This window comes from Canis lupus, chromosome 21 (genome assembly GCF_003254725.2).
Source record: "Canis lupus dingo isolate Sandy chromosome 21, ASM325472v2, whole genome shotgun sequence".
In the NCBI taxonomy this organism is placed as follows: Eukaryota; Metazoa; Chordata; class Mammalia; order Carnivora; family Canidae; genus Canis; species Canis lupus.
In genome coordinates, this window is record NC_064263.1 from 39766711 (window position 1) to 39786092 (window position 19382).

At 35.7% G+C, this 19382-nt stretch overlaps 1 protein-coding gene and 1 long non-coding RNA gene across 22 annotated transcripts in view; one reads left to right on the forward strand and one right to left on the reverse strand.

Moving 5' to 3' along the window:
• SOX6 (SRY-box transcription factor 6) overlaps positions 1-19382 on the reverse strand; it is a 665863-nt gene that overhangs the window by 513706 nt on the left and 132775 nt on the right. For 3 of the 18 annotated variants that reach the window (XM_035703776.2, XM_049099120.1, XM_049099122.1), the window contains exons 1-2: positions 14092-14148; positions 11411-11481 (exon numbers count right to left, since the gene is read on the reverse strand). The exons of 12 other annotated variants lie outside the window; for them this stretch is intronic. The gene's annotated coding sequence lies outside the window, so the exon portion shown is untranslated. Of the gene's footprint in view, positions 1-1396; positions 1432-11410; positions 11633-14091; positions 14149-19382 lie in introns of those variants that run through there. 3 more of the 18 variants (XM_049099126.1, XM_049099125.1, XM_049099121.1) reach the window with 2 other exon arrangements.
• LOC112667685 (uncharacterized) overlaps positions 1-19382 on the forward strand; it is a 103154-nt gene that overhangs the window by 52594 nt on the left and 31178 nt on the right. Inside the window, exons 1-2 of one of the 4 annotated variants that reach the window (XR_007404755.1) lie at positions 14171-14272; positions 14919-14994. This is a non-coding gene — a long non-coding RNA (uncharacterized LOC112667685). Of the gene's footprint in view, positions 1-14170; positions 14273-14918; positions 14995-19382 lie in introns of those variants that run through there. The other 3 variants (XR_007404753.1, XR_003141244.3, XR_007404754.1) reach the window with 3 other exon arrangements.

A 19382-nucleotide genomic window follows, 5' to 3' on the forward strand; every position in this document is an offset into this window, starting at 1 on the left:
ATTATATTTTTAAGATTTTATTTATTTATTCATGAAAGACAGAGAGAGAGGCAGAGACACAAGTAGAGGGAGAAGCAGGTTCCATGCAGGGAGCCAATGTGGGACTTGATCCTGGGACTCCAAGATCACACCCTGGGCTGAACGCAGGGGCTAAACCACTAAGCCACCCAGGGATCCCCAAACAAAACCTTCAAAAGCCTCACTTATATCCTTTATTTTCAAACACACAACAGCACTCTTTTCAATAATCACATTTCATGGCAAAAGCAGTATATCTAACTTTCCAAAGACCACTCTCTACTTCTTGAACTCAACTCATGAACATGACTCATTATTCTTCAAAAGCTGGACAGAAAAATAAATTCATCATCCAAGGCATAATTTTTTCATATCCGAGAACTCCCCTTTATTCTTGTATCACAAAAAAACTTTCCATTGCACCTTCTGAAGACAAAGTGTTTTCAGAGCTACCATATATATCCCAGTAAGAGAGGGAAGGCTATTGTTTTCCCCCACCTGCCAGATTTTGAGAAAATGAGAATCAAAGAAATAACATAAACGAGCTTTCATTTTCAGTAGCTAGGATAAAATCCTATTTTTATTACTTATTAGTTATTACCATGTCTTCCAAGTTATATTCAACAGGCTCAACCTCTCCTCCAAATTTCATGATGCAATACTAAGTTTAGAAGGTACTAATTTACCTGAATGCTAATGCTTCTTCTATATCGAGTTTGCTTAAAATAAGACTCAGACATTTTTAAAGTGACAGGAAAATAGAGACAGAACAGAGAAGAGAAATTAAGGTCACAAAATCAATTTAAATGTGACATTAAGCTTAAGTTCTCCCCAGACACCCTCTAAGATACTATGACCCCCATAGATATACATAAATGTAGGAAAAGGAAACTTGTCAGGTAATATAATAGATGAAACACTTTTTAATGAGCTTTCATGCCCCAGTACAGTGGATGCCAATTCAAAGAAGCAGCTCCAGTGGCCAAAAGGACTTTTCACTCAGGAGCAACAACCAGACTGTAGATATCACCTGTTTGTTACAAGTATCCTAACTGGCATCTCAGTTACTTTAAAGAGGCTCATAAAAATTCCTAGAGCACTGAGGAGGGGATAAAAAAATCAACATAGGCAATTAGTCAAACAGAAAGGGTCCTGCCACAGCCATTTCCTTTTAGAATTCTGGAAACCTGACAGCATCATAACATTACACTTGCAAGATGAAAATTTTTCCGCAATGCTTTCCAGGACTCATACTCAATCTACAGGTATCTAACATATTTCCTAATACTTAATTGACTATTTTCTTTATCCTTCTCAATTGCTCTTGTACCCTCAGCTAGAATCTACTCTGAGAAAAGTAAAATTAAATTCACATTACCTTTTCCAAATGTATTTGTCTTCTATAACTGCTCAGCAATCCTGGAATGGAAACAGAAGTACTGAACCAGAAAAGACCCCAAATAACCAAAGGAATGTTGAAAAAGGAAACCAAAACTGGTGGCATCATGATTCCAGACTTCAAGCTCTATTACAAAACTGTAATCATCAAGACAGTATGGAGTATGGTACTAGCACAAAAACAGATCAATGGAACAGAATGGAGAACCCAGAAATGGCCCCAAATTCTATGGTTCAACTAATCTTCAACAAAGCATAAAAGAATATCCAATGGAAAAAAAGGACAGTCTCTTCAATAAATAGTGGTGGGAAAATTGGACAGCCACATGCAGAAGAATGTAACTGACCATTTTCTTATACCACATACAAAAATAAACTCAAAATGGATGAAAGACAGGAATCCATCAAAATCCTAGAGGATAACACAGGCAACAACCTCTTTGACTCAGCTGCAGCAACTTCTTGCTAGATATGTCTCCACAGGCAAGGGAAACAAAAGCAAAAATGAGCCATTGAGAATCAGGATTTAAAAAATTTTTGCACAGCAAAGGAAATAGTCAACAAAACCAAAAGACAACCTATGGAATGCGAGAAGATATATGCAAATGTTTTATCAGATAAAGGGCTAGTATCCAAAATCTATAAAGAACTCACCAAACTCAACACTTAAAAAACAATAACCCAGTCAAGAAATGGGCAGAAGACATGAACAGACATTTCTCCAGAGAAGACATACAAATGGCCAACAGACACAAGAAAAAATGCTCCACATCACTCAGCATCAGGGAAATTCAAATCAAAACCACAATGAGATACCACCTCACACTAGTCAGAATGGCTATAATTAACAAGTCAGGAAACAATAAATATTGTCAAGGGTGCAGAGAAAGGGGAACCCTCTTACACTGTTGATGGGAATGCAAGCTGTTATAGCCACTCTGGAAAACAGTATGGAGGTTCCTCAAAAAGTTAAAAATAGTGCTACCTTATGACTCAGCAATTGCACTACTAGATATTTACACAAAAGATACAAAGGCAGTGATCCGGGGCTTCTGGGTGGCTCAGTGATTGAGCATCTGCCTTTGGCTCAGGTCATGATCCTGGGGTCCTGGGATCAAGTTCTGCATCAGGGTCCCTGTGGGAAGCCTGCTTCTCCCTCTGCCTATATCTCTTGCCTCTATCTCTGTGTCTCTCATGAATAAATAAAAATAAAATATTTAAAAAGATTTTTTTTAAAAAGCAAAGGTAGCAATCCAAAGGGGAACCTGCACTCCAATGTTTACAGCAGCAATATTCACAATAGCCAATATATGGAAAGAGCCGAGATGTCCATCAACAGATGAATGGATAAAGAAGACATGGTATACGTATACAATGGAATATTATCCAGCCATCAAAAAAAATGAAATCTTACCATTTGCATCGACCTGGATGGACCTAGGGGGTATTATGCTAAGCAAAATAAGTCAATCAGAGAAAGCCAATTTTCATATGATTTCACTCATGTGGAATTTAAGAAACAAAACAAAGGATCATAGAAGGGAAGGAAAAATAAGATGAAATCAGAGAGGGAAACAAACCATAAGAGACTCTTAATCATAGGAAACAAACAGGGTTGCTGGAGGAGAGAAGTAGGGGATGGGATAACTGGGTGATGGGCATTAAGGAGGACACGTGATGTAATGAGCACTGGATATTTTATACAACTGATAGATGAATCACTGAATTCTACCTCTGAAACTTAACAATGCACTATATGTTAATTAACTGAACTAAAATAAAATAAAATACAAATTTTTAAGAATGTAAAAAAATAAAAGAAACAAATACTGAAGGCAGAAGAAATCTAACAGTCTACTGTGGTCTGTTGTATTATGTTCCCAAACTATCTATTCCCATTCTTTGATATGTGACTTCCAGTGTCCCCCCCAGTAGATGGAGTAGGTTTTCCTGCCCCATTGCCAGGCATGGATAGGTGACTTGGTCAATTGAATATGAGAAGATGTGACAAACACTATATCTTTATGGAAGCTTGAAATGCACCTACACAATTTGGTTCAGCAGTTTGTACTCCTGGCTTCTGCTGTGAGAACAGCACATCCCAAATAGGGGCTGCTCCTTCAACCTGGATCAGAGACTGAAATGCCATATGGCCAAAGAAAGCCAAGCAGAGCCACGGGCAACCTGAAGACCCATGATTGAGAAATGAATGTTTGTTGTTTTAAGCCACTGTGACTTTGTGATTCTTTCTGACTGCAACAAAACTGACAAATACAGAAACTGGTAACAGAAATGGTACTATACTGGGGTACCTGGTGGCTCAGTTGTTTAAGCAGCTGCCTTCAGCTCAGATCATGATCCCAGGATCCTGGGATAGAGTTGGACTTGGGCTCCCTGCTCAGCAGGGAGTCTGAGTCCCCTCGTCCCTCCCCCTCCCCCTGCTCGCTCGCGCTCTCTCTCTCTCTCTCTCTCTCTCTCTCTCGTTCACTCTCTCTCTCTCTCTCAAATAAATATCTTTTTTAAAAAAGAAGTGATATTATACTGCATAAGAACCTCAAAACCTCAGTGACTTACCAACAGCAAATATTTATTTCTCTACTCATTCTATGCTGGTGGAAGCAGGTCAGTGTGTCTCTCCTTTAGGCCTTGAGTCAGATTCAAGTCTACTCTATTTTCTTATTTTAGAACCCAGGCTCAGAACACACTGTATATTTGAAACATGCTCTTATAACAGAGGGCAAAGGAATTAGAAGCCTAGTGGAAACTTGTTTTTTTTTTTTTTTTAAGTTACTATTATTTTATTTTGAAATTGCATAAGTAAAAAGGAAAGAGCAGGGGGCAGCCTCTATAAAGGTCTAGCTCAGCCTTAGGGAAGCAAGGATGTTATGTGGAATATGAGACCTCCAGAGATCAAGTTACATTATCATCCACTCAGCAGCTTCCTGTACTAGGTAGGACTCAAGTACTACCTTGAGCTCTGGTCAGAAGCTCTCCTATGGTTCCTCTCCTCTAGGTCTCCTTTTTTTTTTTTTTTTTTTTTTTTTTTTTTTTTTTTTTTTTATTGGTGTTCAATTTACTAACATACAGAATAACACCCAGTGCCCGTCACCCATTCACTCCCACCCCCCGCCCTCCTCCCCTTCTACCACCCCTAGTTCGTTTCCCAGAGTTAGCAGTCTTTACGTTCTGTCTCCCTTTCTGATATTTCCCACACATTTCTTCTCCCTTCCCTTATTTTCCCTTTCACTATTATTTATATTCCCCAAATGAATGAGAACATATAATGTTTGTCCTTCTCCGACTGACTTATGTTTCTAAAAGATTCTGCTCAGAAATTACATAGCCAAAACCCAAAATCAGTAAGGAGGAGGAAATATACTTCACCTATAAAGTTAAGGAATAAATAATTGTAATCGATAGTACAATACGCTATATTTATTATTTTTTTAATTGAAGTACAGTTGAATAATGTTACATTAGGTATAACACATAACAATTTAACAAGTCTCTCTGCTATGCCAAGCTCACTACCATCTGTCATCATACAGCACTATTACAATGATTGGCTATATTCCCTATACCTTTTATCCCCATGACTTCTTCATACGTTTTAATCATTGTACCAGCTATACTTTACATAAGTTATCTTACTGTATCTCTCAGCGACCCAACAAGAAAGACATTATCCATCTTTTACAAATTTGTGGCTCAGAGGAGTTATGTAACTTGTCCAAAGATATTCCAAAGATGTGTGATTGGAGGCTGAGGATCCCAGTCCAGGAACATATGACTCCAAAGCACTTGCTCTTAAACTCACTCCACATTCATACACAGTTTTTCTCTGTCAAGTTACAAGCATTAACTTAACAGATGGGATCTGTCCTTGTGTAAAACCAGTATTGGCTATAAAAGACTTCAATAACTAACCTATCTAAGTGAAATAGGGCAATATAAGGGTAGTAAAAAAGAGAGAGACATCTATGAAAATAGACTTATGAAAAGATAGATAGGAATGAGTACAGAACAATGAGAACCCCAAGGAACTGGAAAATAAGAAGAGAAATTGATAGCACTTCTCTGGGCAAGAGCACTTACAAAAATAGCTTGCCTCAGGGGAAAACTTTTTAGATTCTGATTTCACAGGCCATAAGAAAAGCAGTAGGGTGTTTCCCTTTTCTTTAAAAAGTATAAACACTCAGTTTTTTTTGTAGCTACCTGAATACTACCATGAACTCACTTCAGACACCACTGTGAAACTGGTGGTCACTAGCCTTTGGACATCATGTGTTTTTTAAAATCCAAAAAACATACTATCCCTGATGAAACTGAATGAGTTCCTCTCAATACGTTTAAGGAATCCTTTTTCATCTGAGTCACCTTGGGGCTCCAAACCATGATCTGCTGTCTCTGCCAATTTCTACCACAATTGTAAGTCTATTTGAAATGTTAAGAAACTATGGTGGCAAGGTAACTTCTAGTTGTTATTGTTGACTTCTTATAATTCAAGAATTTGAAACTAATTAGAGATACATATTTATGCTAGCAAAATACTTTCTAATCAGGTAGATAGTAATTAGAGCAGTAGAGGCACCACAGAACATTAGTATTGCAACAGAAAGCTGGTGAATCTTTTAGCAGGCCTCCATGCCAGAGAGCTAGGCTGCTGCTGGAGAAAAGGCAAACACTCTCTAAGTTACATAGCTCATTACAAGTAACTAATCTTTGTACAAGTATGCCATGTTATTTTATTTGTTTATATTTGAAGACCCTGTTACTCTATAACACAATGGGGGGAAAATTAAAAAGAAAACAAGCATGTACTCTCCCATATATGAGAAGAAAACTGTAGTAGTCAGTTATCCATACAACCTGATCCTAATTATTCTCTTCTTCAACCCCTACTTTTTCCAGAAATGTTGCTACTATAGCTTACCATTCATAGTCTTACAGTAAACTAAGTAAGTTGTATTTACCTAAGATGGCTTTGGAAATTTTCCTGCAATTCAGAATGTCAATAAGTCACATGGTAGATTAAATCAGAAAAGGATCAATTGTTGCATGAATAATCTACCTCAGAAATATTATCTTGTTCATGTTCAGGCACCAGTGTATTATTCCAGTTGGAATAGAGTACCACTGGTCCCTTTGATAGATAACTCAAAGAAGAGAAAATTTTTACTAATACATTTTGTGTCTGTACATACTCAGATACATACACCATCAAGGAAATCCTACAACACTAGTAGTAGTAGTTTATATATGTGAGTGGGTGATATGTATAGACATAGTTATCAAATTCAAATCAGCCAAAAAGTAGCAGTGAAAATTCTAACTATGAAGTACACATAAAATATCTTATTCAAAATTTATAATTAAACAGAGGGGCTAGATAGGACGTAAAAGAAAAAATATAGCTTTGGAGTCCAATAGACCTGAGGGTTTTTGTTTTATTTTAAAGATTTTATTTATTTATCTGAGAGAAAGAAAGAGCACAAGCAGGGGGAGCAGCAGAGGGAGAGAGAGAAGCAGGCTCCCTGATGCAAGGCTCGATCCAGGACCTGGGATCATGACCTGAACTAAAGGCAGATATTTAACTGACTGAGCTACCCAGGCACCCCTAGACTTGAGGTTTAATTCTAGGTCTTCAACTGTGTAACCCTGAGCAATTAATTTCTCTGAATCTAGGATGTATGATTTTTAAATGAGGTAATACAGAAAACATACAGGATTTTTAAGATTAAGTGATATAATAGTTATATAAAGCTCATTGAATAAGACTTAATATATAGCAGATACTAAGTAAATGTTAGGAAATGTTTGATTGACTTGAGAAGAGTATAGAATGTATTTATCAGATGAACAAAAGCATTTTTTCCTCATTTCTTTTCCTTTGAAAACTACCAAAAAGAAAAAAGAAAAGAAAAGAATATTGGTGGGTGAGGAGAGTGTATTGAGGAGACCTTCAATGAAGCAATGAAATTCCGACAAGCCCAAACCACAAAATGAAGAATATATGCGAAATATCTCGAAATCTAAACCAGAATACAGAAGAATACTATAAGCTGACACCTACCTCCTCAGACTTCAAGCAAGAATAAATTTCTCTCAAAGTACCACAGCCTGAAAGGATAGCAAATGATACTTTGATTAAAGTGATACAATTTAGAGGCATGAGAGCTAATAGAACTAGTAGGGAATATTCCTGTGAAGGCCCAGTTCCACACTGAGGAACTGCAGGTGAAGTCGAACCGAATGAGGAGGAAACATGTAGATATACCATCTTGTCTATAACCTAATCTCCTAAAACACTGCCTGAGGTGAGGGAAAGGAAGCAGAGATGACCAGATCACAACACAGATAGCCTGACTTAAGGTGCTTCATTGTAAGCTACACCAAAATTCTAATGCCAGAAACTAAGGAGAGATAATAAGCAGAATGTTAAAGAAGAAGGAGGAGGAGAAGGAGAGGGGGAAGGAAGGGAGGGAGGGAGGGAGGGAGGGAGGGAGGGAGGGAGGGAGGAAGGAAGGAAGGAAGGAAGGAAGGAAGGAAGGAAGGAAGGAAGGAAGAAAAAAAAAGTTTGCAAGACAACATGTAAGTTTAAAAGCTGCTAAGACTGCTGCAATTCATTCTATAGTCCTCCTCTTCGTATTATTTTTCAGCAAATAGCTATCAGGATAAATATGTCCCCATCTAAAGATAAACAATATGAAAGAAATTAGCACAGGATCTATATGTGCATACATAATGGAAAAAAAACAGGATATCAGAGACACCGATTACACAATAAAAGAATAATGATTTTCTTCCCTGCTCAAAGAAACAGAGTTTAAACTAATATTTTTCCTCAGTCTCAAATAAAAATAACAGGACCTGGGAATGGAGGAGAAGAGCTCAAAGAAAAGATAAAGAGGCCAAAAAAAATTATATATATTATATTATATATATTATATAATATATTATATTATTATATTATATTATATTATATATATATATAATAGTAGTTGAAAAGTAAGCTGGCAGAACTTAAAAAAGAAATGGAAGAAGGAAAATTAAGTCATTTTACATAGATAAAAGTCTCATTTGATATAACAGAAAAAAAATTGTTTTAACAACTGATACTAAGGCTTAGAGGAAGGATTAAGGAAATCATTTTAAAAGAAATAGTAAAAATGAACAAAGGGAAAATATTGGGGATAAAACTGATAATTAAGAAAATAATGGAGGTGCCTGGAAGGCTCAATTGGTTGAATGTCTGCCTTTGGCTCAGGTCAGGATCCCAGGGTCCTGGGAGAGAGCACTTCATAGGGCTCCCTGCTCAGTGGAATGCTTACTTCTCCTCTCCCACTGCCTGCCTCCCCACCGCTCATGTTCTCTCTCTCTCTCTCTCTAATAAATAAATAAAAATATTTTTAAAAAAAGAAAGCAATGGATTTGTGACATATATATCATTATTGATTCTGAAGAAAATAACTTTTAAATAGGCATACACATAAAGAAAATTGCTTATAAAAGGAGAAAATAATTCATAGTCCCCAGGAAAAGGTAAAACATAACAATGATGCTAAAATATATCATCATAAACTTTGTACTTCGAAGGCTCACAGGTAAGAACAATCACCTGCAAAGTTGGAGGTAGAAGAGGTTGTTGCAGGAATCAAGTGGATAGCCTTTGCCCAACAACATTAAATGCCAGAAAAAAAGTAGAGTAAATTCTACAGAATCCTGAAAGGTAAGTGTAACCTCATTATGTTATACCCAGCCAAGTTATCCTTCAAGTACAAAAGCAACAAAGATGAAACATAAAATATATAAACACATAAAGATTATGGAAGTTTGAATCCAAGAAAACACTACCTGAAAATAAAATTCGCCTAAGCAAAGAATGAATCAAAAAGAAGTTAGTGCTAAAAGGTAAGCACTAAGCAACACTTTAAGTTACGATACAATGTGGAAAGAATAAATCAAAGTTAGGCATGAAAGAGGAGGATAGGAAAAAAGTGTTTATTGATATAATTATTTTTCATAGTAGAGGATACTATCTTAAGTCAAACTAGGTGGTTTTATTTTTAATGACATTAACCTCATCCTTTGTTTTACTTCACAAAGATCTTTAGAAATTAACATGTCAGGCCGCCCTGGTGGCACAGCGGTTTAGCACCGCCTGCAGCCCAGGGCATGATCCTGGAGACCCGGGATGGAGTCCCAACGTCCAGCTCCCTAAATGGAGCCTGCTTCTCCCTCTGCCTGTGTCTCTGCCTCTCTCTCTCTCTCTCTCTCTCTCTCTCTGTGTGTGTCTCTCATGAATAAATAAATAAAATCTTAAAAAAAAAAAGAAATTAACATGTCTTGCTATAAAGATATATATGAAGTTAGGAAATTTCTTCAGTTTCATTTTAATTCTTTTGTTAAATCTTAGAAAATTAAATTCAACAATTATGAAATATAGGCTTCCCATCCCAAGGAGACAAGAGGTTTCCCCATCCACTTTCTCTTCAAATGCATAAATAAAAAGAGATTAGTTTTAGAACTAATACCCAAGGAGCCCTCAACACTACTCTACTCAGGAAGGGGTCTATTTATCCTCATTCTTTTGGGTTGCTTAACCCACAGTATGACCAAAAAATAAAGCAAAGCTAACTAACTGGCTCATAATTTCATTACCTTAATCTCAGTGGCACTGGGCTCTGAATTCAATTTTCCAAAACCAAAAAAGTTTACTTGGTTCTGTAAAAAGTGTTCAATCATGGTGTCTAGCATACAATTATATCCAGTAGTAATCTATTTCACTTAATAATAAAAGGAAACTGGATTCTTACGGTTTCCTTCTTTTTCTTTAAGATTTTATTTATTTATTCATGAGACACACACACACACACAAAGAGAGAGAGAGAGAGAGAGAGAAGCAGAGACACAGGCAGAGGGAGAAGCAGGTTCCATGCAGGGAGCCCGATGTGGGACTCAATCCCGGGTCTCCAGGATCACGCCCTGAGCCGAAGGCAGGCACTAAACCACTGAGCCCCCCAGGCTGCCCTTCTTATGGTTTCCTCAGCAAATTTCAATTATGGATTCTTACTTAGAACATGTCTATGATATCATGATTCAAGATCTTTTTAAATAACATGTATTCTACAGCAACTTAATAAAATTACTTTATAAAAACAGACCTAGACCTAACATATCTTCGTATGTGTCCAAATAAAATGCAGTCTCAATATCAATTTCTGGTTTTGTTGAGACAATAGCAGGATTCAAAACTATTCTACACATTTTTGAAACATGATATGCCAGCGTTTTTAAGCATCAGGCACACAAGGTTACAAGTTGTAAATTACAAAGGTCTTAGAACAAATTTGCAAAGTGAAATCACCCTTCACAGGTGAAATATTCTATTTATTCTATGAAAAAAACATTTCAGTCTAAATTAAACTTCTGAATGTTTTGGATATTGCTGTAATACGGACACAACAAGGGAAAGATGGTAACATTTCATCATGTTCAGCATAATACAGGTATAATATGAATTTCTGATAGAAATATTTTCAAGGAAATTAAATCACTGAATAAAATTTCACTTAATATTGATGCCCCCTATATCATCAAAAAAACAATTAAATGCAAAATTACATATATGGCATTTGTTTAAAACATAATACTTAGCATACTAATTATATTCATTCAGCAAAAAAATACATTAAAATGCTCAACACAAATGAAAAGTATATAATACCAGCACCTTGTGATGAAAACAGAATATTTAAAACTAAATTAATATATCTTTAATATTTGGGGCATAATTTAGTCTGTGAAACTGGGTAAGATAGAGATAGTCATGTTGGATTAAAAAAAAAAATCACATATCCCTAAAAATTAGGTAAGACAAAGGATTAATACAAAGCTCAATGACAAGATTTAAGACCAAAAAGCTGTCTCTTGAGATATGAAAAGTCATATTCTGAGATTTGAATTCTAAAGAAGACAAAGGTGAAAAACATACGTGAAAGTCAACTATTAACTCCTCCTCGTCACTCTTTTCCAGCAGCAGAAAATGGCTGCTACATTTTCATCCTAAGATGTATAGGGTGAAAAAGATTTTAGAGATAGCATACTTTCATTGAAAACTTTAAATTTTGTCTTCCGCATAATATTAATTAATCTCTAACTTTTCATTTTGTCTTATTAGGGTGCATGTTTGAGCAGGAGTAAGATGTAAAAGGAAGTTCCCATATACCAGGATAAATAAAATTATGTCATTTGGTAATGGCAGATTTGTTTAAATGTCATTTTGAAAAATAAACATATTCATCTGGGAGCCTGGGTGGCTCAGCAGTTTAGCACTGCCTTCAGCCCAGGGCATGATCCTGAAGACCCAGGATCGAGTCCCACGTCAGGCTCTCTGCATGGAGCCTGCTTCTCCCTCTGCCTGTGTCTCTGCCTCTCTCTCTCTCTCTCTCTCTCTCTCTCTCTTTCTCATTAATAAATAAATAAAATCTTTTAAAAAATAAAAATAAAAAATAAACATATTCCTTCTACAAACAGCTTTATTGATAAGTATATCAATACAAGATATCAAGAAAAAATCACACAAAAATAAAAACGCAGAGTTCCAAACAAGGATAATTTTGAATTATGATCAGTTTTTGAAAACCAATAACATTATATTTGTTGAGCACACGTTCTTCTCTTGTCCACCTTAACATAACACCAATCTATAGATCCAAAGCATATAAAGATTCAGATAAACACATATTTAGGGATTTTAAAATGAATCAATTAATAATTATATACTGGCCATTTAAAGTAATATTTTGTCCATCGTAACATATTTTCAACACTCTATGAAACACAACTAGTAAAACAACACAGCAAAAGATAGAAGTCTAACAAAATATACAAAGTTTTATCACTTCATAATCTATAGATCATACAATATTGGTTAGTGATGCAGAAGTCCTCAACAGAGAAACCTGGAAAATTTTCAAATAGTTAATTCTTAGGCCTGTAAATCACAGAACTATGAAAATTTCTAAAACAAAAAACCTTGTAATCTAAAAGAAATAAGCCTATAGATAAAAATGATTTTATTAAAATATTTTAAAGGCTCAATCCCACAGGATCATTTTTTTCCCCAGACCTAAGTTTTCTATTGAACTTTGTTTTATCTATAAAATGAATTTGAAATAGATGACTTCCAAGGTCTCTACAATTCTAAAATATTGCAGTTCTATAATTTTGGAAATATAGGAAGTCCTATATTTTCTACAGGAAACACAGAATCATACAAATGGATTTAGTTCCAAACGTCTTCTTAGAACTTGGAATGTACTTTCTCATAGAAACAATGATACCAATAGAATGCAATGTCAGTTCACTAGTGCATATCTGAATGTTGGATTATAGCACTCTAGTTTCTCTAAGAAAATATGCATTAAATTCTCTCTGGAAATCCAAGACAAACTTGTCTCCTGACCCTCATTCCCTACCACCCCAAGAGGAAGAACGATCTACTGATGTTGGCAGCAGTAATTTCAAGAGCAAAGCACAAGACATCAGTAAAGTATCATCCATCACACTTTCAACACCACACTCTTTTCCCCCTTCTACAAAGGGCCTTTCAGTGGAACCCTCATCAACAAAGCTATAGCCATGACACTAATGTCCGTGCAGCTGCCAAAGAGGGAAGAGAAATTCTGCAAATTTAAGATGAGTATTGACTAGTTAGGGATTATCTTCAACCTAATCCAGAAGCCAAGATATGTCAATGTTTTTATAATCACAATGATTTCCTCATAAAGATGGAATTTGACCTGCCCATTGCAGAGCAGAAGTACATTAAGTTCTTTAATTTTGAGATGCTGATGTTTGCTCACTGGATATATATCATCACTAAGATCTTCATAAGAATGAATATGCTAAAGACATTTTGCAAGCTGGTGAAAAATATCTACCAGATGATGATGTCCTTAAGTTTATCTGCAAAACTGATAAACTGGTAGACTGCTTTCCAGGTAAATGCAAGCCAGACGTGGTCTAGTAGGGAAAGCTATTACTTATACCCATGCTCCAAGAATCATATAAGCATAGTTTATTCCTTTCTCTTTAAAAGCATGATTGATACTTTAAAAAATTGGTCTTAAATGCTAAATAAAACTTTTAATTTCCATGAATACAACAACATTGTGGATGTTTAACAGCCAGGCATTGGTTATCTTTAGTTGCAAAATTTGCCAAGCATTGAATTAGTCATTCATTTTATGAGGAACCTGACAGACAAGCATATCGCCAAGGAACAATTCTCCCCTGAAAAAGGCATTGTGAAGCAGACATCCGTTAATATCTTCTTTTCTCAAAATATTTGGTTAGATAAGTTGTTTTCATTACTTTAATCTAGGACCTGATCCAAGCATGTTTCAATTTCTGTGACCTAAATTTGCAAATGTTATTTTCCATCATGCTGGCATGCTGTTGTTCTCCAGATCAGCTTCACATGAGGGGACTATTATCGATTGTGAAAGCACAACAGGTGGGTCACATCAAAGGTCACATTAGTTTTGTTCACAGGCCCAGACACAAGGTTCTCATTATCCTTAATAAAAACAGAAGCTAGTAATAAAAACATATCATTGAAATAACATCTCTCTCCATTCATATGCAATAACATCACACACTAGAACCTACCATTTCCAAATTCTGCTGCTGGTTATAGTAGCATGGTCATTTTGTGGCATTAGTTATAAAAATAATGGTATAAATTATGACCTCACAAGCAAACTTCTACAGCAATTGTTTGAGCTGTTAAGTTAAACTCCTAATTCACAAAGATCTCCCAGAATAAATCTGTCCTACAGAATTTAGCAAGGTAACAAATTTTGAGCATTTTAATCAATATTGTGACTAAGAATTTTAATAACTCCAGTTATTAATGAAACAGCAAATCAAGAAGACTTCAGAATCAGTTATGTAGCTCCATTTAAATTCTGTTTAGCAAATGGTGGGTATTTGTCATTTCTAATAGCTGAGTAATATTCCATGAGTGAAGTAAGTTAGTCGGAGAAGGACAAACATTATATGTTCTCATTCATTTGGGGAATATAAATAATAGTGAAAGGGAAAATAAGGGAAGGGAGAAGAAATGTGTGGGAAATATCAGAAAGGGAGACAGAACGTAAAGACTGCTAACTCTGGGAAACGAACTAGGGGTGGTAGAAGGGGAGGAGGGCGGGGGGTGGGAGTGAATGGGTGACGGGCACTGGGTGTTATTCTGTATGTTAGTAAATTGAACACCAATAAAAAAAAATAAATTAAAAAATAAATAAATAAAAAATAAATAAATTCTGTTTAGCTAAAACAGAAATATTATTCAACCCTAACACATTATGAACAAAAATACTCATTTCTTAAGTAACTCCATGCTCTGTACCATTAAAATTCAAAAGTTTGCTCAACAAAGAGATTTTATTTTAAAGACTATGATCAATTCAGTGGAGTACTTTTTTTTTTTTCAGCACCAGGGACCAGTAATTGGTAAATGACAGCTCATATTTATATTACTCATAGTCTCCTAACTCTACTTCTGAAAAGGTATAGTATTTTATTTCCAAATCAAAAACAGTCTACACACACACACACACACACACACACACACACTGCCATTAAAAACTTAAAAAATTAATTAGGTAGAAATATAAATTGAATACCTACTAATATGCCAGGCAATGTCTATTAACAAAGAACTCTCCACCTCAAAAGCAAGTTCTTTCTAGCAGTAGTATAATCCTCCATACCCATTTTGAAAGTGAATTTAACCAAAATCAAATGAATATGTAGCTTCCTAGAAAAACACTTACTATATAGACCAATATATATTACATATATTGTTGCCCGAAGTTTAACAATAATATCATTATTTAACTATAACTTTATAATTTAATAATATTGATAATCTGAGCCTCTTTTTAAAATGTAATGGCTGGGGCACCTAGGTGGCTCAGTCAGACTCTTGATTACAGCTCAGTTTATGATCTCAGGATCCAGCCCATCAGGCTCCCCATTGAGTGGGGTATCTGGTTCTCTCCCTCTACTCCTCCCCCACCCTCACAGGCACGTACTCTCTCTCTAAAAATAAATGAATGAAATCTTTAAATGTGATGGCTATGATACAGATCTTTTTATTTCTAACCCAGGAAAATTCTTACCTTATGTTCCTTTCATTTCTTAATATTGATGGTTGCAGTAGTATCCATCCAGATATCACAGATACAAGAGGGAAAACTATGCTGGCTATCATACAAATTTCATAGAACCAAAGTCTTTATTAAGCTCTATATTACCAGCCCAAACTTCAGGTTCTGTCTTCTATTCTTCATGTCAATGATATCCAAATTAGTATATCCAGGCATAATTTGACACTAAATTAGATAAATATATATTTTTGAGAGACAGGGAGAGAGAAAGTGCATGCACAAGGGGGAATAAAGGGGATAGGGAAAGGGGCAGAAGGATAGGGAGAGAGAGAATCCCAAGCAGGCTCCATGCCCAAGCATAGAGCCCAACAAGGGACTTAATCTCACAACCCTGAGATCATGCCCCAGTCAAAATCAAGAGGTGAATGCTTAATCAAATGAGCCACCCAGCTCCACTAGATCAATATTCTTATAGCTTTAAATCTCATGATCTAATCCCCTCCTTGTCTCCTTATATGACAATAAAAATGATTATGATTAAGATAATAATAATGGTTCACCATGCAGTATACACCTGGCACTGTCCTAAACACATTACATATATCACATTAGACATATCACAATACCTATATTATTTTCTTCATTTTAAACATAAAAAAAACTGAAGTACCTCCCCTTCCCTCTACCGCACCATTAGAACGCTATGCTTTTAAGGTTGAATTTCTTTTTTTTAGTCTTAACAATGTGGATATTTATTGTATCATTAAGCTAGTATTTACTTGAAAAATAGCACTAAATTAATCCAGGTATTAAACAAGAATTAAGATGTCCCCTCTTTATTTTACACCAATGAAAGCTCAGTATAATTTTTCTTAGATAGGAGTGGAAGTTGTGAATCACTCTAACATTGATGAAGTAACAACAACTGGATTTACCTTAAACTAGAAAACAAAATGTATGAAACTATGTAGGAGTACAATTCCTGAGAAAAGGGAAACAAATGAGTGAACCTACAAATGCTCCTGGAATCTTCAGGCCACAGAACAGAAAGGAGATCCCAAACAAAGATTAAAGAGCAGAGAGAGGGGATCCCTGGGTGGCGCAGCGGTTTGGCACCTGCCATTGGCCCAGGGCGCGATCCTGGAGACCCAGGATCGAATCCCACGTCGGGCTCCCGGTGTGTGGAGCCTGCTTCTCCCTCTGCCTGTGTCTCTGTCTCTCTCTCTCTCTCTGTGACTATCGTAAAAATAAATAAAAATTTAAAAAAAAAAAAGGTTTAAAGAGCAGAGAGACTGAGAAGGCTAGAGTTAATGGGGAAGAATACCAAAAAGGAAGAATGCTGCATAGAGAAAGCAGGGGTCCCATTCAGTCTTTGGCTGAATAGAGGTCCGCACATAGGTTAGAGAAAATTACAATACTCTGGAAAAATACCACTGGAAAACAATGTACGAAGTCCACATGGGGCTGAGAATAGTTCATATTCCCACCAGCCACATAGAAAAGACATCATAATACATGAACATCAAGAAGAATCATCAAGGGGGACACCTGGGTGGCTCAGTGGTTGAGCGTCTGCCTTTGGCTCAGGACATGATCCTGGGGTCTGGGATCGAGTCCCACATCAGGCTCCGTGCATGGAGCCTGCTTCTCCCTCTGCCTGCCTCTGTGTGTGTGTGTGTGTGTGTGTGTGTGTGTGTCTCATGCATAAATAAATAAAATCTTTTAAAAAATCATCAAAAGGTCTCATCAAGTAATGGTTCTAAACTATTCCTAGTACATACTGCCTCACTAAAAAAAGCTTGAAAGCCAGCCTCACTTAAGTGATTCCAAGTAACTTTATCAGATATCACAATATTATTTAAAGGAACAAAACAAAATCTAGCCTTCAATATCATAAAATTCACAATGCTCATCATTCAATTAAAAATGGCAGGACTTACAAAACATTCTTGAAAAAGATTAAAGAAGACCTAAATAAATAGGAAGATAGCCCATGTTCATAGATTGTAAGACTTAATATTGTTACGACAGTAGCATTCCCCAAATAGATCTACAGATTCAATAAAATCCCTACTGAACCCAATGATTTTTTTGGCAGAAATGGAAAAACTGATCCTAAAATTTACATGAAAGTGCCAGGAAACCTGAGCATCCAAAACAATCTTGAAAAAGGAGAAATAAGTTGGAAGACTCACTCTCTCCAATCTCAATATTTACTACAAACTTATAGAAATCAAAACTGTGTGATACTGGCCTAAGGACAGAATATAGATAAAGAATAGACAATGAGAGCCTAGAAATAAACTATGCATCTATGATCAATTGATTTTCAACAAGAGTGCCAAGACCATTCAATGAGGAAAGAATAGTTATTCTAACAAATGCTAGGAAAACTAGATATTCACATGCAAAATGTACTTGCCTCAAAAAAAGTTTACTTAAAATAGATCAAAGACCTATCTGTGAGAACCAAAATTATAAAATGCTTACAGGAAAACATAGGAGTAGATCTTCATGGCTTTGAATTTGTCAGTTTTTTTTTTTTAAGATATGACACCAAAGTACAAGTAACAAAAGAAAAACTACTTTGGACTTCATCAAAATTAAAAATTTTTGCACATCAAAGGATACTATCAAAACAGTGAAAGCCCACAGAATGGAGAAAATATTTGCAATTCATATATCCATTATGGGCCTAGTACCCACAATATATAAAGAACTTTTACAACTCAACAATGAAAAAACAAACCAATTTTATTTTTTTTTAAGATTCTATTTATTTGAGAGAGAGAGAGAGAGAAAGAGAAAATGAGCAAGGGGGGGAGCGGCAGACAGAATGGGAGAAGCAGGTTCCCTGGTTGATCCCAGGAACCCAGGATCCCGTGACTTAGCCAAAGGCAGACGCTTAACCTACTAAGCCAAGCCACCCAGGCTTCCTAGGACAAACCAATTTTAAAAGGAGCAAAGGCTTAAATAGATAATTTCCCAAAGAAAATATACAAATGGCCAATAAGTACATGAAAATATGTTCAACATCATTGTTCATTAGAAAAATGCAAATAAAATCACAATGGAATTCACAAATAACTTAATACCCACTAGGATTATCTATAATTAAAAAACACCAACAACAGAAAATAACATGCATTGATGAAGATGCAGAGAAAGTGAACTCTCATACAGTGTTGGTAGGACTGTAAAATATTACAGCCCCTGTGGAAAACAGTTTGGCAGTTCCTATTACATTAAACACAAAACTACCATATGACCCAGCGATTCCACTCCTAGGTACACTCCAAAAAATAATTCAAAACAAATGTTCTAACAAAAATTTATACACAAATGTTCACAGGAACACTATTCAGAATAGCCAAAAGATAGCAACAACCCAAATGTCCATCAACTGATAAATAGATAAATTATGGTATAGCTATACAGTGAAATATTATTCAGGCATAAAAATGGAGGAAGTAGTCATACATGCTAAAACATAGATGAATCTAGAAAATAGACTAAGTGAAAGAAACTAGATACAAAGGCCATATTGTATGATGCCAATATGAAATATTTAGAATAGGCAAATCCATGGAGACAGAAAGATTAGTGGTTGCCAGGGGCCAGAGATAGTGGTAAGAAATGAAAAATGACTACTTTAAAGGTATAGTTTTACTTTTGAGATGACAAAAATCTTCTGGAACTAGATAGTAGTGATGGTTGCTCAACATAATGAATGTACTAAATTTCTGAAATTATTAATTTTTGTTACATGAAGATTACCACAATAAT